Genomic DNA, 26,314 nt, shown 5'->3' on the forward strand with positions numbered 1-26,314 from the left:
TTTTACAATTCTAAAAATTCTTTGTAAACTAAACCAGATGTTAATCTTCATTTCTAAAAAGCATTCTTGAACTCAACAGAGAGATAGCACCATTGATTAATAACCGAATTTTCTGTCATGTCATCTTTGAAGGATAGTTAAGGAAAACTCCCTTGTGAAATGTACTTTTGAAACATTACTGATGTCTGGATTTCTTTGATTTTCCTTGCTCTCCTTTCACTGCTTCCACTCCATAAAAGCTTCTCTGCATCCTTCAAAAATTGTCTTATTAAAAAAAAAATGAAATCAAGTTCCTAAGTAAGTCTGGCTCTTTGACTAAAATTACAATTAACAAGCTATGGGACTGAAATCCAGCCCCAAGGCAGATGCACGAACCCAAAAAAGTAAACTGGAATTGCTACTGTTGACCTCAAAAGCAGCAGTTTGGCCCACTGCAAACTTTACAAGAATTATGTAAGATGTAAGTCACTAGACACACATCCAGAAATCAAGAAAGCTATTCAAGGTTTACTCTTGCTATATCTTTTAGATAATATGAGAACCAACCTTAGCTATCATTAGATTGGGAATTTTTATGGCCTCAACAGTATCACTAATATAAAGCAAAACATGTGATGGCCAGCTATTAATGAAAGAGCATTAAATATTCAGACAGATTTGCTGGCTTGTAAAATAAACCATAATTAGTGCCTCACAGCATTCTACTCCAGCACTATATTACTTTAAAGGTGGCTATAAGCAGCAGCAACCCCTACAGCTGGGACACAGGCAAACCTTGTATTTTGTTTGGCGGAAGATCTAGGAGCGTTGGCCATTGACGTACAAATTTACATTCTGGAATCTGACAGCCTCTCTCAAATCACTCAACTGTTTACCCTCCTCTTTGTCATCTTCTCTAAATCCTGGCAGACACAAAGCATCTGCCAGGAGGTCATGCTGAAATCAGCAGGCAGGTACCACGGAGGAGATGCTCTGATCTATGATGGCTCCAACCACACAATGGAACTGGCACCTTCCTCAGCTTGCTTGGTGCTCGTCAGCCAAACAGGAAAATGCAGTCTGATTAGAGGCTGCTTTTTCAGTGAGTGCCAAAATAAAACTTTCGCCTTCCAGAGGGACACAGATTATTTTTTAGCAATTACTTCTCTTGAAAACCCTCTTTTCCAGGAAATCGTCTTTTCTCTCTTCACTTTAGAAAGTTTACACACAGCTTTCCAGGATGTCACTAAAGTGCGAGCAAACTATTTACATTCCTGCCATATGTCTATTGATACCCTGCAGCTGTCTATCTAATTTACAATTAGATACCAAACTCCTGCTTGCGTAACCATTTGCAGGCTTCCCCATTACGTGTTTTTAACACAGCTAAGTAGATGTCATTTTTTTTATTTTATAAATGTAGCTTATTTTTTTCTTACCTTAAATTTGTTCATGTCTACACATTTCTCCCAGTAAAAGAGAAGGATTAAAAAATGAGCATTCAATGCCCTGGGTATTGGCAGGTCATAAGACAGACAGCACTACCTCCAGCCTTGGAGGTTTTCAAGACGACAGCTGTACAAAGTCACCATCAAGCTGGTCTCATGCAGACAACTGTCCTGCCCTGAATGGGAGACTGGACCAGTAACTCCACAGATGAGCTCTGCTGTAACTTCCAGACCCTGCCCTCCTGGCACAGGGAAGGAAACAGCATACCCTACTTCTTTCTGAACAAAGAGGTAAGACCTGAGCCACACACCAAGAGACACAGCTCTCCTCCCTAAGGAAACTAAGCCTAGTTGTGCTTCCAGATCTCTACAGACACTATAGGCACTAGAACTCGAATCCTCTGCGTATCCATATGCCTGCTTTTAAATTCAAGCATGTGCTGTGACTGACTTCATGAGCTGAGCAACTAAATGGAACAGCAACACTCCTGTTAGAGCCGCGCGTGCAGTACCACGTGGGAAGTAACCCACCCCACAGGAACAGAGCCTGCACTTCCACTGCCTCCATGGCATTTCCTGAGTGCAGATTCAATATTCAGCCTCTAAATCAGCCTCCCTTTTGCAGCTCAAACTGAAGATGCAACTGAGACAATACATAAACTACATGTGCAGGCTGAAAGCTGGAGCATAGAAAAACCTCTGGGGAAACTGTGGATGAGCACTGGTCTTGTGTGTCTGTGTGTGCACATGGCTCCTGTAAAGGACGAGCAAGTTTGGTATCCTCACTCATTTGGTATCCATCAGCATCCCTTCATAATTGTCATGCAAAGGAGGATGCAACCTCAGCAAGGCCTGGGGAAAACGTCAGCATATTTGCCTCTGCAATGAAAGGCTGACAGGTATTTTTCCAGGGCTCCAGAGGGAAGCAGGGAAAAAAATTAATTTCCTAATCCAAATAAAAGACTGGGAGATTTTAATTCTTTTTTCCATACCTGAACTAGTATTAAAATTATATACACATATCAGAAAAAAGCTAATCAAGTTTTCCTTTCTGGTGAAACAGCATTCTAGACAGAAAGTTATTTAAGGTTAATTAAAGTAAGTTACATTTGATGAAATTTTCACTTTTCTCTTTTTACTACTTAAACAGAGTAAGAGTTACAACTCTAAATGCAAGATATTGAACACAAAAAAATATCAATTCTGTAACTATCAAGAAGACATTCTGACATCTTCCAAATTATTTTTGTCTTACTTCCACTCAAAAGAAAATGCCATTAAAATTAATGAGCTTTAACAAGCAATTTTGTTTTGAAGAAGCAGCTTTTTCTAAGAGGAAATTGTTTCAATGGATTTTTTTTTCTGTTTTGATCACTGACTAATTATTCGAAGACACTGGAGTTCTCTGATCCCGGACATATGACATGGATTATAGTGAAACCAGCTGGAGATTAAATTTCTAACTCACATATGGAGCTCATGACCCTCTTTATGAATCATCACACCGTTTGTTTAATATTTAATGCGACTCTTAGTTACTCTGAAGAAAACGTTGAACAACAGGGGCCTATAAAATTAAAATCACATAGCAAAATCACAGCTACTTGCAAGCCCTCTCTCTTCTTCGGGACTTCATCACAAATCTGTCTGATCTAGGTTCATTAAGTTTATTTTTTCACTCCCAAGACAGTAAGATACGATGGAACACTAAAATTTCATATAAACATCTTTGATTATAGCTTTCAAGCCTCAAGACATCAAGCCTTGCCTTTCATGCAAAGCTAGGCATGGTAATATCTTGAGATTAAAAAGAAATATTTCTAGCATGCTAATCTACTGAAATCCTAGGAAGAGTGGGAAATTAAAACTGTGCAGTTCTAGATACAATTTTACTATTTTAAATTCATAGACCATGTGCATTGGAAAAGCAACTGTCTCAGTCGAGGTGATCTCTCTTTCCTTGGCTCCGTAACTCACCAACATGAACAACAAATTCTGAAAAAGATCAGTAGGATCTCAGAGAACCAGGAACATTTTATCTACCTATTTTCGCAAAGCTAAAAGAAATACACTTTTTCTAAACATATTTGCACAGCTTCTAAGAATTGCCATGGCGATAAGTGCTATTAAATGGGTCATGAGAGAAGTTTAAAGCTTCACCACCACCTGGTCATCTGAGGAAGGTCAGCAAGGCCAAAGCCAAAACTCACCTCCCCACCTATCAACCTGAATCTGTCTTTTGCTTAAAGACCTGTTTCCACTCAATATGAAGACATCTCTTGGCTTCAGCTTTCAGAGCAGAGCTCAGATTCACATCCAATCCCTGACCGACATCCAACAAGCAAAATCTCTTTCCCACCATGTTATTTTCTGGCATCAAGCATCTCTCTGCCTTCCCTGTTCTATCAGTGCTCCCACTCTGACTTACCACCATCATACCAAAAAATTACACACCTTCTCACACCTAGACACCTCTTGGATTGATATAGCATGGATCAAGTCATACAAGGCTCATGTGGTTCTCCGCTATTAAATTGGCATCAGTAGGCATGATCTTTTTAAAACTCCTTTTAATATAATGCCTGGTTGAGCAGATTCAGTGTCTGGAGTTGTGTTTTCACTCAGAAGCATTGCTCCAGGCAAGTCTCAAAGCACAGGCAGTGTTGATTGCCTCGTGCCACAGTGTGTTAGGTGTGCAGCTGGGAGATGCTGGTGATTGTGCCAGCTTTAAATGCTGCTGCTGCTCTGTAGCTGCTGCTGCCTTGCCTGTGCAGAGCCAGCAGCAGGGGATGGGTGAACACTCCTCATCCTCTCCAGGGCACATTACTACAGCCCACATCAAGGGTTGTTGATGCTGCCCTTAAGGGAAGATTGAAGGCTTTCCCACAGTGATTTCTGCAGCTCTGCTGAGCTTCTTCACTGCTGCCCAAGACAACATCCGCACAGCCAGAACGGTTTTTCGCGTAGAAAGCACCTCCAGTGTAGAGCAGAGCACTGTGGACCTCCAAACCTGCATGTGCTACAAGTGGTTTATTCATTTTCCAAGTGAAAAGCATGCAGCTGCAGCCCTGACTTCTGCACAGCCTCCATGGCTCAGCACTGAGCATCCACAGAGCATTTGCCTGGCTGCTCAGTTACTGTCTCTGCAAGCCTGAACCCATCTGCAGGGGTACATGTGGAAACAGAAATCCCAGGCTGCTCATCTATCTAAGTAGGGGAGCAGGAACATTCTTCCACTGAGAACACCAAGCACCCACTCAACAGAAAAAAGGTACCTAAAAGCAATTTTTCTGCCATGAAAGCACCTGTTGTGCTGTGCTCTGCTGAATTATGTATGTAAGCATAGACCTCCCAAGACCAGCAACACTGTCCTTGCCACCTCTTGTGCCTCTGCAGTTTGCATAACTATTCCAGCAGCACCTTCTTGTATGCTCCCCAGCAGAATTAATTAATGTTTGCACAGTACTTTGAAGATGAAAGTACTAAGTGACTGCTAAAATATCAGGCCAGATTCTCAGCTGGTTTAAAAAACAGCATTTGCAGTGCAGCATCTGGGCCAACAACCACTCTGGCTCATTAGAGAGCCTCTGTAGCAAATTTGGAGAAAAAAAAAGAACTTTAAAAAAGGAAAATAATGTAGAAAAAGAAGAATATATGAGTAAAAGGAGCACTGAAGTAATAACCTTCATGCCTTTCACAGCGTCCTTCTTTCTGTAGGAGAAGAGTACAAATCTGCAGAGCCACGACAGTGTTCTCCTTCAAAGCTCCTTAAAACTCACCTCCGCTGAGATGCCTACAAATCATTCAGCACTGATTAGCCAGCTGATGTACTGTGACTTCTGCACATTACACTTACCATAACCAGCCTGCTCTTAATGGTGGCCCACCCCATCTGTTTACTCAACCTGCTGCTTCTTTCCTATCCTCTGCCTTGAGTGTTTGCAGGTTTTTCTTCCTTTTATTTGGTGTCAGGCCTAGCCCAGGGATACACTGACACAGACAAAATGTCTTTCCAGTCCTTTGCAGGCTCCATGTAATAAGGACACACAAAAGTCAGTCTCAAAGGATTAGGCACAATATGTTCAGACTCACTTACTAAATGTGTTCCTGGATAAAATGGTAAGATCATGGAAAGCAATCCATGACGTTTAAGTCACACACGTTACACGCAAAGCAGCTGTGTGCTTTTACAAAAGCCACTGTGCTGCTGCAGTTCAAAGGCTAAACTTTCTGCTTATGCTGTATCTTTTGTTTTAATAGCAGAAATTGCTCTTAAAATTGTAGCTAATGTGGTCCAAGAAAAAAGAGAAAGAGAGGAAAGGGAGGTACCAGCAGACTGCTCTCCTCTGATGTCAGGACATCACGGCTGGTGGAAGAAGCACCTCCGTCAGCTATGCAGGATGAAGCAGCAGCTATGAGTAATATCTGAGGATGAGATATCAGAGTGAGTCATCTCACCAAATCACAAAGGGACCGATACTGCATGACTTGGATCTGGTCAAATCTCTCATACCCATGTGATCTAAGGGCCAAACTCAGGCTCACTTCAAAAAAACACAACTGAACCTATTTCACGGGGAAGTCATGCATGCAAAGGGTGAAGATACTCCTTCCTTGGCCTCAGGAGACCTCATATTTTTGACTTGTTCACTAAATCAGTCACATGCACCATTCACAGAGGAGAGCCCTCAAGCTTCTTCCCATATGCAACACTGAGACCCTACTCACTCAAATGCCTAAAAGGGCACTTAACTTTTAGATATTTAAATTAAAATATTACACCAAAAATAAGCCTTCATGCTGTGAGATTCCAGTGAATGCTACAAATTCCAAAGATATCTTTGTAAGAATGTAGGTTTTTAGGGTTTTTAAAAAAAGGTAAAATCAAAGAGAAAACTGGGGCCACCAGCCTCAAGTTTTTCATCTGTACTCCCTTGGTACAGCAGTACTGATCAAAACATGAGAGGATGTCCCTACCCACGTGAAAACAGGGAGGCTGCCCATGTACACACTTCAGCAGTAGCAAAAACTCACAGATGCATCCACATGGGTTAACTTCTGAGCCTTGTGCCTTCGGCAAAGCTGGATATTATTCCATCTGGTTGCAGATCTTTCTTATCCGAGTCTGCTTCATGCCTCTGCTGTCCAAATGAAGCCTCTCTCCACTGAGAAACATTCCTTCTGCCTCTTCAGCATGACTTAGGCTGAGGCTCTGCAATCATAGCCCTAATCTCTAGAGAGCTGGGATGAGATTTTCAAAAGCACTTAGTGTTGACCAACCTCTGCTCCAAATCAGTCTGATCCCATTACGTTAACTACATTTAAGTTTGGCCATGTATATTTTGTCATAATAAACTTACCCCCCCAAAAAATGCTGCTGCTTTAATGTGAGATTATGAGACCTGCAACTACATTTTTGCATATCAATAATGCATCTGATTTTCCAGTTTCAGATCTGTGGAATTATTTTGGAGCACGTTGAATGTTTAGTACTCATAGAACAGAGGTCAATGCAATTATGTCCCCTATAAATTGAGTGCTAAAGAAGCACTGCACTGGAGACCTTAAAACTCAAAACTCCAAAACTAATGCTTAAAATTAATGAAGATCTCATGCCACCCAGAATGCACTTTTTTCCCAGCATACAAGTGGCTCTGCACAATGAAGACCTAAATATCAATATAGGACTTTGTTTCTCACTTCCTCTTTTTTTTTTTTTTCCAAGAATTGCCTGGCAGTGATTGTTTCTAAATGGTACAAGAAGTGACTCTCAGCTCCCACCAGCTTTCTTCCAGCACACAGACACTGGAGAGCCATTTCTTAACTTGGTCTATATGGCACCTTCAGAAAGACCAAGGTAGTAGCTGAGGAGTTTTGGCCATGAAGCTCATACAGTACTCTTGTACTAAATGTACTCTTACAGATGAGATGGTCTTGTTTTTGGGTTTTTTTTAATTAGTATGTTGAGCCTTCTTCTGCTGCATTTTCTCTTTTGATATATAGGTATTTTTAACCAAATCCATAATTGGTCTATCTAAATGATTGACAGCAAAGGTGAAGGAACAGTCTGTTGGTCTTGACTGCTAGGGTAATGAATAGAGAAACTGACATGTTAAATTTCTTCATCTCCAGTTGGAATTATAAATTATAGACTTCTTTTACATTATCATAATACCAAGTTCATCTTAAAAATGGAATGATTCCTTGGGGGTGTATTTATAGTGAAAAAATACATATCTAATGCTGTACTTAGCGTATCTTCATATTTTAATAAAATTGGATTGATTGTTCCAATTTGGTTCTTATTTTTGGAAATTAAAAAGCAGAATAAGATCATTTTACATTTTTTCACAAGGTCCATCGTTTTGCTCCTGCAGGACATTCTAAAATTTTCAAAAGCTCTCTGTAATTTAACATATCCTCCTGCTCTCTCCCTACAGCTACTTGGCACATCGCATCTTCCCAGTTTGGCCAAGGGCCACTTTATCTGAGTCTGTACAAACTTTGCAGGGAGTGAAACTGAGATCTGAAAAAGTCTGTGGAAATAAAGTTTCTATCCCATAAAACCCCCTTAATTCAGCTTTCATCCCTAAGCAAACAACTTCGGCGAAACAAATCATTGTGTCGAAATGAATCAGTTTGTGTGAAAGCAAACACAGCCCCTCAATAAAAGCAAAGCAATAAACCACATGGAAGCGTCTCCAAGCCAGATACGGCGCATTTAGACTCTCCAGTGTGCTTTACATGAGAGGGAGGGGAGACAACTCTTTAAACTTTTGTGTAAATTAGACTTAAGTTGAAATCATGCTGGTACAAAATCTCAATGCCCAGTTCCTAATGCTTTACCTGTCTGTGGAAGTGCAGAGAGAATGACGATGATCTGCACTGTGGGATGCCAAGAGGAGGGGGTTTCTGGGGAGGGGGTAGATGCAGTCACCCAGGCCCCAAGTCCTGTCCTCCACCCCAAAGCAGGACCAGGCAATAAAACTCCCAATCTGTCCCAGATTCTTGACAGGCAAAGAGAGACACCTTGGCCACAGTTCTTTCTGTTCACCTGAGTTTTCTATACATTTAAATGTATATAGCCCTGTCGGCAATGCAGCTTTCTACCGACTTTTTTCCTTCCACAGGAAAAAAAAATCAGCCTCAAGTCATCTGCACAATGAATTCCCCTTCAGCTCTCCTAAGTGCTGCCTGCCTTCAATTACACTGGTGTGCCCTGAACTTATAAAATATTTTCAATTTGCAGAACAGTTTTGACATGGGGAGAGAGGAAGGGACAGTGAAGAACAATATGCTTCAAATGAAATTTGGCACCATTCAGGATTTCTTCCACCTCAGAAAAAAAAAAAGCCTCTAAGATACAAATAAATGTATCTTATTAAGTTAGCAGGGTATCTTTTCCTAATAGTGCAATTAGCTTTCATAGGAGATAGGCCCATGTACTGTCTTGAGAATAGACTCTCAGGCATATATAAGCATGTAATATCAGGCATACTTCTCTCAAATTAAGAGAAGCATTTGTCATTTCCAGTGCTGACACCGAAAAAGCAGTGTTTTAAATTCTGTATTAGCATAGACTCCCAAGGGATCTCCTGAGCAGTGCCTTTCAAGGAGCAAACCCCAGCACTGACTCCTTTTCGCTGCCTGTAGGAGAAGCACTGGCAGGGAAGACCCTTTGCATGGGAGAAGGCAGCAAGACCCACAACACTGCAAAAGCTGGTTAACAAGTCATGGCTAAGACATTTGAACGACTTTGAGACTTTACCTCCTGCAACCATGTAAGGGGCCTCTGCAGCAGTCCCATCCCATCCTGAACTCTCACAGACGTACAGAGCTCACCCCCTCGCTTTGCTGCTGTGCTCAGTACAATATACACAGACATACCTGTGCATCACCTACCACTCTGCACATCTAAGGCAAAAGCAACTTTGCTTTACTTCAATTACTGCAGGTTTGGTAAATTGTAGCCCTTATCCATCAACATGATGGCCTTCATTAGTCCATTCCCCCATCGTTTAAGGTGACCAAAAGCCACTGCCAAACTGATCACACTGACTACTTTATTAATATCCTGTATTCAGCAAATGGGGAAGAAAAGGTATTATTCTGGTAACTGTTTCATGTTTGCCACCAGATACATGATAGAAATGTGTCCAGAAAATGCTTACTTGCGCAGTATCACTCACGGGTAAGTGCAGACACACTTTAGGTGCAAGGAAGCTACTAGAAAAAACTGCAAGGAAAATAAAGCCACCACATGGCCTAAAAAAAAAAAAAAAAAGGCTAAAAATACTGCTACACTATATCCAAGCGTGCAGTGCAATGTTCTATTGCATGCTTACAATTAGTATGAAGCTGTTTTCTTGGTATCAGCACAGGCCCAAAATGCCTGATCCTTCCCACTCCACAAACCCTACACAGTGACAAAATCCGCTCTAATATCTGGACAGCAGCAGTTATGTTTCCCATTGGCCATTTCTGTAACCCAAAGGGAAGCAGCATTTCCAGAGCACAATTTGCATTGTGGATGGACAAAATCACCTTCTGAGGGTGTTCATGTTTGTCAACCAACCAGGTCAAGGCTCTTCATGCAGTCATCCTGGCAGAGATGCATCCTCACCCAGCTGGAATCCATCGGTGATTCCCCTGGGCTGGGCTCCAGGTGGGAGACAGGAGGACAGCAGTAACAGCATTTTAGCGCTGCACGGCTTCCAGTTTCTCTTAAGCCCACACTGTTTAATATCCGGAACATCTAATAATTATTATTAATTGCACTTAACTGCAAAATAAATGTAAGGAATGCACAAATAAGCTCTGGCATACCTGCAGCTTAGCCCCTGCTCTTCACTTCGTGGTACAGCTTTACCATACAAAGTTTGAAACATCTGTTACAGACATGCTACCACCAAGCTTTGCAAAATCCCTCAACTTGCAAGCCTTGGCAACAAAACCAGTTCAAGAGATGTAAGCAGCAATCTGAGAAGATACTCCCCAGGAATTAGATTTTGTAAACAAACATTTCAGCTAATTGCATTCTTGTTCTCAGTGCAATGAAGGCCCCATTTAGCCAAAGCATTTGTCTACAGAGCTTAGTTTCTTCCATCTAATGAACGTTGATCCTGTCTTAGCCTCGGCTGGTGTATCATCAGATCAACATGAAATGCTAATGGAGAGAGATGCTTAATATCATTTCAAGTGTTTAAGTTACAACTGCAGCTATTAGGGCAAATCCATTTTACCTGTTCCTCCTCAGGCTCCCCAGTGAGACAGATTTAAAAGTTTCCATGGGGAGAAGTGAATCATAATGGCTACACAGATGAGAAAAAGCCTTTCACCATTAATTACAGCCAGCATTTCCAAACCCAAGCTGGTCATTTTGCTGGCATAACACATAATTAGCAAGGCTCATTTTATTTTGTTGCCTTCACAAATTAGTTCTCTTTTTAAAAAGCAAGGTGGCTGCCTCCAGCAGTAGGGATGACTATGCCAATCAGATAGAAATATAAGCCTTTGTCATCCACTTGTAGCCCATGGCAGAAAAATCCAACAGGTCTCCCAGTTTTCACTCCCCTTACTGGTTCAATGCAGGAATCAGTGTTGCTCCCTGTGGTACCCCAACCATGAGACTTTGAGGCGTACCCCTTTAAGACAATCACAGCCAGTCCTGTGAATGTAGTTCTTGGCAGTGAGAGAAGTTTCCTTTATTTCAAACTTTCCAACTGCTCAGTCAAAGTGCAGGACCTGTAATAGCCAGAGCTGTGAGGAGTAGAAGGATATTTCCTGCTCCTGCACTTGTAGAGGAACTGCACTGGGTCCAGCCTCAGTGGCATTCCAAGGCATCTACATGGAGCATTTTTAGAGACATCACAGTAATAGAAGCAGGGGATGATGCATTGTAAGAGATGCTGCACCCACTCGCCCAGAGAGAACCTTCTCAGGCACCACCTGCATTTTAAAGCAGGACTGTTTCTTTCTTTGCGTGGCTCAGGCTGCCCCTCAACCTTTTTGAGGAGCAACTTCTCCACAGCAGAGGCTTCTGGGGATGCACCTGCCAAGATCCCAGATTTGAACAAGGCACCCAAAATAGTGGTTGGAGCCCCTGGCACCTGCAAGAGAGAGCATGCTGCTGGAAGCTATTGTTGAAAATACTAAAGTTATCCTCATGCGGATTTTAAAAGGCCACTATTTATGCATGTAAATTCTGAAGGGCATTAGCAGCATCACTGACACACGCTGACAGCCAGCCCAGCTTTGGGAAGGGAATAAGCAGCAGCGACTGCCTGAATAATTGATGTGCTTTTACTCTGCCCCATGGCCCAGTTATTACATTGCTCACTCTCTTCAACTGCCTGTGGTTTCTAAATTAATTAGAAATCTTAATGTCATGGCCAGCCAGTTAAACAAAAAAAAACAAAAAAAAACAAAAAAACAAAAAAAAAAAAAAAAAAAAAACAAAAAAAAAAAAAAAAAAAAAAAAAAAAAAAAAAAAAAACACCGAGAACAAAAGAAGAGAACACTTCTCATGCCCTTGAGCCTTGGGGTTTCTTCCTTCGGTCTGGCCACGCAGGAGGTAAAAGCACAGTCTCATTTTCTTCAGCTTTGGACCCTGCTCACTGATGTTAACAGCAGCACAGCATGAAATCCACTCCATCTGCAAAAAGCCCCCATTGCACGGGGGTAAGCATCCCCATCAAGGTCACTGCCTCCATAAGATGGGGCAAAACCTTTCCTAGGGGCTGGCTCATGCGCAGAGCAGCTACTGTGTGTTCTGTGATGAAATACATCTGATAGGTCCCTAGCCCAGCCACTGCAACCAAGTGCCATGCAGCACCAAATAAAAAAGACACCGCTGCAGTCTGGAGGAATAAAAGAGCTCATAGTTGTTCTGCTCACACAGCTGGCAGGGCTAAATGACTCTGTGGGATACTGTTCATGGGATGAAAAAAATTGCGTGCGACTACCTGATCTCAAAGAAGAAGAGATCAAATATAACAAGGTGAGTGGCCATATTTTGCTGCATATATACCCTTACCTACTTACAATACTGCTTACGTGAACCTTTAAAACAACACCTATAGCTTTCAAGAAACCCAGTGGGAATAATTCCCGTGTTTGAGCCACATTGCAATAGCACGGGTAGCTGTGTTTCAAAGCCTCGGAAAGCACATACCCATGGTGAATGCGGGCATGTTTTTATTCTCTTACTTGAAAAAGAAATACTGCTTTTTTTAAAGAGATTTAAAAATCTCTTTAAAACTGTCCCAAAGCATAAATAAACATAAATGACTGAACTTGTACAGATAAATTTAAATTGCACAGATAACTTAGACTAGCATTTCACCTTCTTACAAATAAGCAGTGGAATACCAGCGAGACTCAACAGTATGGCACAGTCTTCCTCTCTGCCAACACATTGTGTCATACTGTAAGCTGCCACCTTTCCATTATTCCCCTTGGAAAACTCATTATTTTAAAGAAATCTAATTTTTCAACCTTTTTTTCTTTGACATGGATAAACAGACTTAGAGCACTGAACTGTCGGACTCCCAGTAAAGCTATCCTACATTTCCCATATGTGCCCAAACAGGACAGTCCCACAGCAGAGAAATGAGCTGGTGATGGTGACAGAAAGCATAGAAGAGTTTTAAATGACACCATAAATCCAAATGGAAGTATCTAACAAAATGAATCCCATTTGTTAGTACATGGAAGGTAGTTCAAAACACTGTGACCCCAAATACAGCAGAATGTGGTTCTCGAAAAGTTTAATGCACTTTGATCAAGTCTTTATTTGCTCCAAGAGCTGCTTCTTCTGTCTCCTCTTTTTCCTCTCATGTCATAATTTTGCCCTAAATTGATGCATGCAGAGAGACTACCACAAGAAAAACACACAAGGTTCCACACAAGTTGCAAATTTAGGCCCTTGAGGTGTTTTTCAACATGATTCTTGAAATTACACTTCTATTTGTAGGGTGGAAAGATGGACTTCCAGAAAATGATAATGCTGATACATGGAGAAAGCAGAATTGTTGCACCCTGTGATTTGTCTGTTTGTCATCTTGGCTTCATGCTGCCTCTAAAATGCATGTGCTAATTATCAGCAGTATGGCACTGCAGATGTAGTGAACACAAGATGTCACTCACATGCATTTTTCAAACCCAAGCAGTGAAATGAAGTGTCTCGTAAAAAGACGTCACATGTTCATAGAGAAAGTTTCCTGACCCCAGCAACATCTGCTGTGTGTCTCTCTTCACATCCATGTCTTTTAAGTTTCACTAGGTTTGCTTTGCTATACTCAGACTTACAGACCTTCACATTATATATGCATTTTGTTCTTCATATTGGTATATACCCACCCATTTTCTTACTTTAAATTCATTATTTTAATTACTACAAAAACTTACTGAAATGCTCAGCTCATGTAGATTCCTCAGCTTAACCCCAGTAATAATCATGCCCAACTCAGACTTTAGGGCAGAGGTGAGTTCCTGATCCCTCTTCTGGATCACCATACAGCTGAAGGGATGTACCAGCTGAAGCAGGACCACCAGCCTTCAACATGGTCATACCAGCCTTGTCCAACCTTTCCTCCAGGGAAGAAAGAGTGCAAAACCACTCGAGGCCCTGTAAGGGTTCTCACCTCTCTGCCTTGGAGAGAAAGTAGAAAGAAAATACAGGAGAGGGCAGCAGTACAGAGCAGCACAGCTCTGCTTCCTGCTTTTTGGAGCCTACTCTTTCAAGATGCAGCCCCTGGCAAAGTGTCTCATGAAAGTTTGATGAACAGCATTTTGTTTAACACCAGCAACTGAGCCACAGCCCTGCCAAGCTGCGTTGCCCCAACAAAATGTCACGACCCAGGAGGATCAAGAAACTCGATTGCAAGAGGCAGGCTTGCACGCAGCAGAGGAGCTGACAACCTCTGGAGCAGGGTGCACCACCCCACCAGCTACTCAAGTCACTGAAACATGAGGAGGCTGCTGTAATGCTGATGATCACTGAGCCTCCTCTGACACTTGCCCAGCAGGCTGCAAGGCTCCACCAGGCTGTCTTGCAAACACAGCGAAGTCTGCAGCCCTTTCCCCATTGGCACATATAAGCCTTGATTATTTTTTCCCCACTCTTTTACCCTTTTTACTTCTACATGTACTGAAAATGTTTACGGTATGCTCTTCCCTACCATTTGCTTCAGCATTTTCCTGCTCCGCTGCTTTTGTGCCCCTGTTCCCTTTACATAAAGGAATATTCAAGAAACAACTGCGCCTGCATAACTGAAAATACACAACCCATATGCAGACACAGTGCTGGAGGCTCATGCAACGTGATCAGGTCTAAATATTTTATCACAGCAAACAAATGAGGCTCAACTGTATGGTCCTGTAATTACCTTTTCTTGTTCGTCAGGTGGGAGAAATCCACACGCTATTTTTTGCAGAGTACTGTATTCAACATTTCTGGAAACAAAGAGAAAAAGAAAACAATTTAAAAACATTTATACTTGCCTCTGAGGACTTATCAGGCACTCATGAACTTTCTGCTATGCATTTACCAGAGGACAGGGCAATGAACAACAGATTTTGGATCAACAGAACTGATTTTTGGAGAGTAAGAATTTTTAATGTCTATGAAGTAAATCTCTGCTGGGGAAGACAGCAGTAACACACACAAAGCAGTGGTCAGAGAAAAAATCAGTGGACAATATCTGCCAATAATTAAAAAAACCTTAGAGATTCCAGTAGATATCAAACACACATACAGGTACAGTAGTATCTCTTCCCACAACAGGCTCCAATGTGATCTGGAGAAACTATTGTTAAACCAGACAATTTATCAGAGGTTTTTAGAGGTCACTGCACCAGAATAAAAAACATCTAGTTTGAAAAGAAGTTAAAATAAATTATGATTGCAAGGATAGTAATTCCTTTTCCTCAGCAGCTACAATTTAAAATTTCTCTGCCCCTTTACATCTTCAGTATTTTCTTCTAATTACAGTGTTAGATGCTAAATATAACATTAATTGACAAAACAACGAAATGGACGGATCCAGGTCAGCCTCCTGGAGGTGTTGGTTTTATTAGGATTAATTACACATGAAAAATTGTTCCTCACAGTTGGGATTGCTACAGATGAAACTTCAGTGAGAATCAGTCTTGTCAGAGTCAAGCTGGACGGCACAGGACCCCAGGACCTCATCCCATCCGAGTGAAACAATCAGAAAATATAATTAAAAACACATGCAAGGGAAACAAAAATGAGTCCTCCTGCCTGAATCTTGCTTCCAACATTGTCATGGGTTAGCACTGGCCAGATGTTAGTGCACCCATGAATATATGTTTTTTCTCTAACAACTCCTGTGGGATGTGATCAGGAACAGAGCAGAGCAGGCTTAAATCTTGAAAACAAAAAAAAACCCACCAAAACTTTATTAATTACATAAGAACAGGGACAGAAATACTCTTAAACACACACAGAGACAGAAATAAAAACTTCTTAGAACATTTCTTCTCCCAGTTTCTACCTCCCCACCCATCACTTTTCACAGACCAACCTTTGGGTTTTAAATCAAACAATCACCACTCAAAAAAACTAATCTTCAATTCAGCAAGGGAGAGAGGAGTCTCTCTCGCACCACAAACTGTTCTTCAGAAAACACGGGTCCACCCCTTATGTGTTTCCATGTCACCTATAGCACCGCCCGGAGAAGTCTGCCAGGGTGACTCTCTCTTTTTCCTATGTCCAGCGCTCTCACCGCTGTCCATAGTCTGAAGCTGCATACAGGGCTCTTTTAAGGATACTTGCATGCCGAGCTCTCCCCTTTTTACCCAGGGGCCGGGGTTCCAGGAGCAGGTCTGCCCTGAGGGCAGAGGGCGCCACCTCACCCTCCCCCTCTCTTCTCTGCTCGCTACTCACTTCAAGTGCCAGTCACTGTAGCAAAAGCAGGGCAGCTGCATCCACCCAAAATGCAGTTTATGTTCAAAAGAGACTCAAGTTCAGTCCATGGCTGACATTATGCAAGAGAATTCCAGCTCAGAAGGCTACTCCTCTCATTCTTCCATCGAATTCCTTCCAATCATGCTTTATCATCTCGGTCTCAGGCCGCTTCCCTCTCTCCGAAAACCACCAGTCATGAGAATCAATGTCTAAGAAAAGTTTCTTTCTGCCAAGCAAGGGTTAACAGTTTCTTCTCGGCAGGGTGCAGGCTCAGGCACTCCCAGGCTCCGCAACCCCCCCCTGGCTGGGCACCTTCTCCCGGAGTTTGGGGGGGAGGAGGGGGTGAGCACACACAGCAGGCACTTCCACAGTTTTCCACCCCTCCATCCTGGACGGGGCAGCTCAGTTCCAGTCCTGTCCCTTCTCTTCTCCCCCCCCGGGGGCTCCGGCTTACCTGAGCCCGACCACGTGTTTCCCCTCCCCCACCCAGCCTTGTGGCTGGGTGGGGAAAGAAGCCTCACACCTCTCTCTGCTGAAACCGGGATCTGAAAAGAGGCCGAGCCCCCCAGACTCTTGCTTTTAACTCTTTGTGTCCTCAGAGGCGTGTCCAAACCTCCGAGTGACCAATCCAGGTGCCAGCAGGAAAGCTGATCACTGATTGGACTGCCCACATCCCCCTGGAAAAATTCACCTCCCCCCCCAACCACGACAAACATCAACCACAAACCCAGCTCACGTTCTCTCCTGTAGCAGAGAACACAGGTCACGTTATTTGGAAGAAGTGTATTGAAATGAAAAATACTTTTAAGGTTGATTAAAAAAGGATCCAGTGTTAAGCTAGGGCCAATTGTTTCAGTTACAGCAGTGAGTCCCCAAGCCTTTCCCAACCAGCATAGATTTCACTCTGCTGCCATGGACTCACACCCTGGACCACCCTATACCTTCAAAAATTTCATAACAAAAAAAAGTAGTCCTGGGGCTCTGGTTTCACATCTGAGCTAATCCAGAACAGCCTTACTCTAATTTTCAATGACAAAAAAAGAAAGCTGCACCCCAGCTCTAAGCACTCCTCAGGAGATCCTCCCCTGAGAGCATGAGAAGAACAAGGCCGAGGCATTGGTCCCTAACACATAATTCATCTTATTTATGTACTGAAGAAGCAATTGCTTGCATTCAGTAACCTTGGAAATCAGACAAGTAAATTAAAACTTAAAACAAGGCTTGAGAGTCCAGCATGCATGCTGGTTTTTGAGTGATTTCTCTATAATAGGCAAGTATGGATGTTCTGGAAGAAAACGAGACCTATTCCAGCTTGCCTGTCAGCAAAATTGCCTCTGTAAGCAATAAATAGGCTTTGGATCATCTAAGAAATTTACAGGCAAACTCAGGGTGAGGCTAGTTATTATTCCTCACTGTACAAATGAAAAATTCTCTAGATGTACAGATTATGCCCACTTTGAGCCTTGGATTTTGACCAAATATATACAGTTTCAGTAGGAAAAACCAGTTTTACAAGTGTAGAGCAGACCAAGCACACCTCGTAAGGGCATCCATATACTTTATTTCTAGGAAAAATGCCATTTGTTTAGACTACTCTACTTGTGCTTTATAGCAAAACCTTCACCTGGTTCCAAGAAGCTTTTGGAGAATAATTCTCATTTGATAGGAGCAGTACAGAGGAGAGAAACTGTCGTTTGCTGGTTTGAAGAAGTTAATGTTTGTTACCCCATTGCCTTGCAATGGCTTTTAAAATAAAATTAAAACAAGATCTTTGTTTCATTTATGATACCCCACATTTTACTTCTGCTTGAAGCATAAAGGATTAGAGATAGCACAACATACTGTGGTTTACGGCTCTTCTGTGTCATTTAAGGATTCAGCACATGCTCTTCTCCAGCTCACCTTTATTTTATCATAATGTGAGTGTACTGACTGGTAAATTTTTCTTGCCTTCCCTTCCCAAATGCCAAATGTGTAACCTTGAGTTGGCCTCTGCCATATGCTATTTCTATGCAGATTTCAAATGCAGACTGGAGAATTCTTGTTCTTATTACAATAGGAAGGGAACCATACAGGGATTATGAGCAAGGATCTTGCAAAATACTTGTTACAGAGTCGACGCACCCTGGCATGGTGCACTGCAGGAACTACAGAGATTTGGCACAGAGAATAAACACACTTAAGAAAGAGGCATTGCTTTACCTCTGACTCCTACTAATACTCAGAGCAGTGGAGCTCCTGCCCTTTATGCAAGGGAACCTTGTTTTGATCCTCTTTTACTGTCCTCCACATCTCTTGACAAACCTGTTTGACCTCAAACCTACAGCGTTTCTCAGAAAGCATTTGCTATTTCTTCCCCAGTTCTCCTCTGGTCATACTCTGCCTGGACAATTTGGAAAGTGGTCTCACTCAGGATGTAAAAGAGAGGGGAAATCACCTCTCTCCCTTCCTTCACCCCATATTACCCTGGAGCTCTACCTGCCAAGTTTACTGCTAAATGAATAATTGGAGATACTTCAACACAGCCTACTTTTACTAACACAGTTTTCATGTAGCTAAATATTTCTAAATCCTCTGCCACGGTGAGTAATGTATCCACCCAAAGAGGACAAGGGCACATTGCTCTACATCACAAGATGCCACACGAAGGGTAATTAATCTGCAAACTGGCTTGCTGCTGCACCATCCCAAACCAAAAGCTGCTAATAAGGAGAGCAACAATAAACACTTTATTTTGGCAACAGAAAGGCTAGGAGGAGCATCCATCAAGATGGGATGGCTCATCCTCAAGGATTTCTCTTCTTTACAAAAAGCCAAACAGCCCAATTTCTGTCGCAAATGCTCACAACAGACGGACCCGCAAAAAACAACATGAAATTTTAGGCAACCAGTAAGAGACTTCTGAAAAAGCCTTGCTTGTAAAAATGTACCAAGCACCTTGCTTCTGGCTCTGCAGAAGCAGAGGCGTGAGCACTCAGCACCAGTGTCGTGCTTTTGGGGATGAAAACCTATAGGGAACACCACTGCCTTGCCCCTGGGCATCAGCGTCTCTGCATCAGCCCAAGGAAACCCAATCAGCAACTTTCACCCACGGTGACTTAATTAACAGGCACCCTACAGATTTCTCCAAATCCTCCACACTGACACCCTCCATTACCAAACTCTTTTGATGAAAGTGATTAAAGCTAACAATTATAATTTCTTTTAGAGATGCCCCTAGAGGCTTGGCGAGGCTCAGACTTCATTGTTCACAGAACACAATGCAAAGAAATCTCTCTCCTGAAGAGCTCATCCTCCACAAAGACAAGGCAATCAAGGAACAGCAGAAAGAAAGGCAAGGAGACAAAAATTTTTTGCTCAAGACCAAAGAGCAGGCCCCTGACAGAGCTAGAACAAAACCCACCTCCTCTGGAGTACCCATGAGGCCATGCTGACTCCCCAGTAATAAGCTGATCAACTAATACTCTTTATTTATCAAGTGTCAAGAGCAGATGAAGTAGTTCAGTGTTACTTGCTGTTCTGGTTTTGATCATGTCTGTTTGTGGTGGCTCTCCAAGCAAAGCTAACCGTGACAGTGAAAGGGTTACCTCCCTTTCACATTCCAAAGAGATGCTTCCCATACTTTTTCATGCATATTACTGACAAATCAATGCCCCTCAAATTTTTTATTCTTCCATCAATGCTCTCAACAAAGAGTGATTGCTCAAGCACCCTTCTGAACCTTGCACTTCCAATTTTTTAAAAATGGTCAATCTCAATATGCATAATTATAATTGCAAATGGATCGTTTCATCTTGCACTGTTCTGTTTTAATGGGATTATGTACCATCAAATCTCTACAGTAACATTTAAAGTAAAAATGTCCTACGTCATTCATATGTGGTTTAGATATTTAAAACATTAATATGCAACCTGTGATATTATGAAAGGTTAGATTTCTAACTACCTGGCTCAGTTATGACACCATAAATCTGATGTAGTCTTCACTGATTACTAGAAAAATCTTTCCAATGCAGTTTAACTGTAATTTGGTAGAACTTCTTGACATGCAATTCATCAGCAAGAGAGAGGTTCTGTTGTGCTTCAAACAGGGACAGAACAAAGCACCAGTGTGCAAAATGAGTGAAGCTTTTAGTCTTTGCAAAACAACTTCAGTGCATAAAATATTAAAAGCAATGCTAAACTAATCTCTGGCAAGAAGTGCAGGCAATTCACTACAACTTGTATTACAAATGCCTTTGGTTTACCATTTAAAAAACATTAGAGTCTACCATTATGGTTGTGTATCATAGCACTGTACATTAACCTCTGTAATTTTCCAACATGGTATATTGCAGTAACACAAATTAAGCTATCTGGCAAAAAAAAAAGCTTTAAAAGATGCAATATTTAAAGAGAGCAGACAGGAAAGCTCCTTGCTCCTTCCTGCCGAAGACAGCAAGAGAAAGTCCAGTCCTCTTTTCCTCAAAGCAAATGGTAAAATCCCATTAATTTCCCCTGGAACCGACAGATCCGCAGCATCTGGGAAAGGATTCAGTCTAAATACATTGCAGACATAACAGATGAATGATTTGGGGGAAAGGGGTCGCCTGCTCTCATTTTAACACTTCTGTGTAACAGGAATGGAGCAGGTCATTTCTGTAAGCTTGAAAATGCTTTTGGAGCTTTCAGTAGGATATTCCCTTCAGCTTTTTTTGCCTTCTGTCTCCATTTTCTTCCTATTCATACACTTAATGGCTTTCAGATCTATTGAGTGTACAAGATGCTTAAAGCCTACATTTGATATTTACTGTCGTAGGACCCACATGGATGAAATATTGTTCTCCTGAAATTAATAGGAAAACATTTACATTTCACTTATTTTGGAACAATTATATGTTCTCCACTAAAGAAACAAACTGGAAGCTAAATTTTCACTTGCACATAATATGGACATTTTCATAGAAAGATATCTATTTCAGGTACTGAAAAACAATCATAATGAAATGCTCCTCGTGTTTGCAAATTATTCTTATTTCCATGCATATTATTTCCATGATGAAATTTATCCACTCAGAAATACGTGTAATAACTAAACCAGAAAGATTTCATTTGGTTTTGTAACTGGTTTCAAACATTTATTTTTTTTTCTTGGTGGGTAAAGAGACTTCTAAAAATATGAAAAAAAAACAAAAAAAGAAGAAGAAGAAGAAAGAGAACACAGCCCAACACCAAGACAGCAACACTCACCTAGGGTGTGTTGGAGTCCTGCTTCTTCTGTGCAGGATGCAGAACACACACTCCAACCTTGCTGCTTACCCTATGAGGCCATGAACTCACTGCTCTCTTTCCTACTACCTGGCTCCCTTCCCTCACTCTCCACTTCTAGCATATCTGAAGCTCCATCCAAACCTAAATGCTCCTGTTAAATATATTGAGTTTGAGGAGAAAAAGGTCAGCTTCATTTTGTCTCAGCTGGCTCTAGCTCCCAGCTGTCAGGACCAACGGGTGCTGGGTTAAGCAAGACTTTTTGAGCCTGTCTTTGAAGCAGAGAGCAGCCATTATTTCAAGCTGGCATCCCAGAGATATTTTTTTCCAAGCAACATACTGGTTCCAAGTGGTTTTTGAAGCAAGCAACCAGGCAGCTATGTGAAACCAAGGATCTGATATTGGAAGTTCCAGAGAGCTCCCTGCAATAGCAAGGCATTTAATGAGAGAGGAGAGGGGAGCCTGGAGCCCTGCCAGATCTAATCCTGGTTATACATGCCACAGCTGGATTTCTTCAAGTAGGGGCTATTACACTGGCACACTGCTGACCAAAATCTTCTGTTTCGTGTAAATTCTCTGCAAAGACCTCAGGAGATAAAACTGATTAATCCTAATTAAAATGAAAATCAAGGAAATGACACAGTCTGTTGAATCTACTTGATGAATCAAAAACTTCCCTCATTTCTATGTTAATTGTCTTTTTATAAATGTGCAGCGCTCTCATACGCACAGAATAATGTTTTCATATTTTTCTTCACTTGGAACATTGCAGGACAGATGTTACAAAGCAACTAGAGAGCCCTTCTGCATTATCAGGCCCCTGCAGAAGTGCCTAGCTGGGTGCTGACTCCTCTCCCAGACTTCTCATGGCTTAAATTAGAAAAAAAAAAAATCCCAGCCTGCAGCAGTGCAGACAAGGAAGGTGGGAAAGGACTGGCACCAGGCCGGACACAGCACCTTCCAGGATGCTGAAAGGTGCATCAGTGCTCAATGCCCCATTAGCATTGAGCAGGGAATGTAACATAAGTTAAATTCATCCAACACAAACGCACAGAGTCCCTTCTCTCCATTTGCACAGGTCTGATAACACCTCCATGAAATGTCGTTACTCGAGTTTTTATCAAAAGCCTACCTGCACATGACACTGTATCACAGAGAGGACATTTGGGAAAGCAATCAAACTGCAAAGACATTCTTGAAGTGCAGAAATGCAGAACAGACCCTTTCAAGGACAGTTCAACTTCTGATAGGAGTGATTTAAAGAGGAATGAGCCGGCACACTGTTAACACCAGCCAATTAGGAGGTGGAATGCATAGAATGGTCTCTATAGTCACGTATGAAACACATTAAAGAGATCCACATTCTGTTTGTATCCAGTCAAAATCGCATCTTGCCAAAACTTGTAGCGGGGCAAAACTAACCTAAGTGGTAAAGGCACACTGGACAAAATCCAGAATCTGCTGCATTACTTGCTTAGACACCATTTATTGTGGTTACATTTTATTATACAGTAGTAAAAAATTACAAGGCAACATCCTGTGTTATTTCCCGCTGGGATAAATGATACAGATGTACTATTAAACCTCAAAACCAGCACCAGTCTGCCAGGCTACATTCCGTTTGTGTCTTTATAATGTGTCAATAGGCTGACATTTATGCCTTCTGATAGTAAAGCGAATTATATTATAGACATTTAAATATGCCATAATATGCCTAGCACTGCACAAACTTAGAACTCTTCCCATCTTTACCAAAACAACATACACAAATCAAAAATCTCACCATACACCAGCATCCAAATCTAGGACCTACTGGTTTCCTTTTTTTCCATGCTAAATTGATTTTTGTATTGCTGACAGCCCCAGCTGACACTGGGAAGGCACTCATAAAGGTCTGCCACAATCTGCAGCCCAAGGGCATCCCAAACCATGGAAATGCAGCAGAAAGGGATGGTCCTACAGAGATCTCACTGCAGGGAACACACTGTATGTGAAGGACGACATGATCTAAGCATGGTCAGTGGTGCTGAAGGCTTGAGGGACATCAAGTTCAATAACTCCGATTTTAAATGAGCTCTCTCTGCTTAGTCACCACCGGCTCCTTTGAAAAAGCCATCCTAGCAAGAAACCAACACCAAACACTCATAGATTGGCTATTAAATGTCCTGCTTGTGAGAAGTGTCGAGACAAAAACATGGACACTAGCATACAATGGATATTTTAGGCCCATCATACTCTTGCATTAATGCCATTCACCAAAGTTTGTTAACTTGAAATGAGGCTCTAAGATACGCAGGTGACAAAACCAGACTTGGGAACAAAGAAATTCATCCTTGAGGCTAGATGGTCAAAATTAAAAATTAAAAAAGTCACTCCATGGCCAAATACAGGGGCTGTCTGGGCTAGAAGTAGATTGGAGTAACTGGAAGTGGTGAATGGGGATGCATAAGCAGCAAAACATGATGGGTTTGGTCTAAAACCAAGGAAGCTCCAAGGCTGTGGTTCAAGCTTTTTTTGCACACATCAAGTTCCTTAATACTATAAAAGATAAGCACACAAAAGCAAAAGAGGAGTTCAGAAATATGCAGCCTGGAAAGGCATGCTGGAAGGAGGGCTGCATGCTCCAGTTACTATCCCTCCAGCAACTGGCATGTGAGGATAAGGAAAAGCTGCAAACATACCAACTCCATAGCATTCTGCAGGGATCACATCTTGAAATGATTGTAATTGGAATAAGGGATACTGATGCTTCAGGGACTTGTTTAAAAAAACGTCCTTAAAAGAAAATTATCATAGAAAACAAGTCAGGGGTATTTTGCCTCTGAGAACATTTAGAGCTTAATGCATTAGAAATGCAGCTGCATCAGATACTGCACTAGGATTGTCCATGATCAAGCAGCAAGGCAGGAAAATGCCAGGCTGAGCCACTTCATTACAGTGCTTACCATCAAAATGAGACAGAAAGTGGCTGCTTCTCCACTCTGACAAGTTTTTAATTGCATCTAGAAATTACCTTCTACTTTAAATTTCACTCCAAAATTGTGTCTAATAGAGGCTGCTCAAGATGAGTTTGTCACACTTCTAAATAATTATTATTAATGTGACAGTAACATCTTTCCCTGGAGTTTACACCACCTAAAGTGTCTTTGAAAAAATTTCCTTATCATTAAACTTAGCACCAAATGTGACTGAAATGCAGAATTATTCTGACCTTTTTTAATTCCTAGTGGCTTAGTAGTCACAGTCCTCCTCCAAAAAGAGGTCCATCACCTTTTCTGTTTTGCTGTCATTAGTGAACCTCTTTTGAAGGACAGAAGAATACCTTCCCATGTCAGAGCACAAAGAACACACAGGCACAAACTTAGATGATACTCATAACCAAGACTAAGATTATTAACAGGCTGCATCATCTCAAGACAACACAGTCCAATCTAAAAGTCCCAGGATGACCAGATTTTCAAGAGCACCTTCTACAAGCTCATTTGATGAGCTTTGCATTCTGTCAGAGAAAATATCACATGTGAACAAAACAGTGAAGATCACCAGCGTTGCAGTACTGGCAAAGCATGGGCCTTGAAAATTCTGCACCACCAGGACCTGAAGCCACCAGAAAAGCAGAGACCCTCATGAGATCAACTATCCAACAATCTGCTACACAAATTCAATGAGAAACCTTCCAGCTCGTGGTGAAGATTTTAAAAAGGAAGGAAAGAAAGGCTCCTTCTGAAGAAGAAAATAATTTTTTTCCCAAGAAGATTGGCTCCAAGAAAACTACACAGTCACACCCTGAAAAAATTTCCTTTTGATTTTCTACAGGGCACATCATCCCACAAGTTTTAAAGACCTGTAAATGCGGCTAATACAGACATTAAAGAATCTCTATAAATGTAAAATAAATAAATGAAATGTAGCATAAAGAAATCCATAAGAGGAAAAATCTTAACCAGTGTCTCCTCACAAAGTTATTATGCAATATTAGGATTCAATCACCTTTTTCCTGAGACATGAAAGCTATATAAAGACTGGCATATAAAGACATCTCTGGCTACAGTTGCTTTGGAACTGACTTCAACCATCTTTGTTTTATTACTTCAGATAACATGATGTCATCAGAAGCCTTTTAATGTCTTTTAAGACTTTTTCCAGTTTTCTTAAATTATTAGGTGTGAATATGTGCATGTGTGTGGCATTTCTTTATTCCTGCAGTCATGTGATAAACTGCAGTGCCACAAGATAAATTGCATTCAGTTTACAAATTTGACCTCCTCACTTGAACTCTGCCTACTAATCCATTTCAGCTGGGACTATTTCTAATATGCCATACTTCCAAAACAGCTTTCAAACAGCTGTAGGGGCTTTTTTTCTTAATGTGTGTTTTAAAATGGATTTCACATTAGAAGTGTTTTTCTTCTTTGCACCAGAAAGTGGAACAGATTACAAGCAGACGGACCCTGGCTCCTGGCAGCTCCAGGACTGAGTGTCAGATACATCCCAAGCCAAAGGGGAGTAAGAGCTGCTCTAGGTGTACAGAAAATCTTTCTGGCATGGGGTGCTTATACTTTTAATAGTGTGCCTCCAACAGTATCTGCCACATACCTGCAATCCCATTTAAATCCTCAGGAGTTATCCTCCTGCATCAGCCTGCAACAGTTTCAATGAAGGTTTAGACACTCGAGCCTGGCTTTCACATATGTCACCCCATGTCATG

The 26,314-nt window shown here is 41.6% G+C and overlaps 1 protein-coding gene across 8 annotated transcripts in view; it reads right to left on the bottom strand.

The window, feature by feature from the left end:
- The window catches only part of ADGRL3 (adhesion G protein-coupled receptor L3), a 491,700-nt gene that overhangs the window by 387,318 nt on the left and 78,068 nt on the right, over positions 1-26,314 (bottom strand). For all 8 annotated transcript variants that reach the window (XM_063423663.1, XM_063423656.1, XM_063423662.1 and 5 more), the window contains one exon: positions 14,816-14,882. The gene's annotated coding sequence lies outside the window, so the exon portion shown is untranslated. The remainder of the gene's footprint in view (positions 1-14,815; positions 14,883-26,314) is intronic.

The sequence above is a fragment of the Prinia subflava genome, chromosome Z, assembly GCF_021018805.1.
Source record: "Prinia subflava isolate CZ2003 ecotype Zambia chromosome Z, Cam_Psub_1.2, whole genome shotgun sequence".
NCBI classification, from domain to species: Eukaryota; Metazoa; Chordata; class Aves; order Passeriformes; family Cisticolidae; genus Prinia; species Prinia subflava.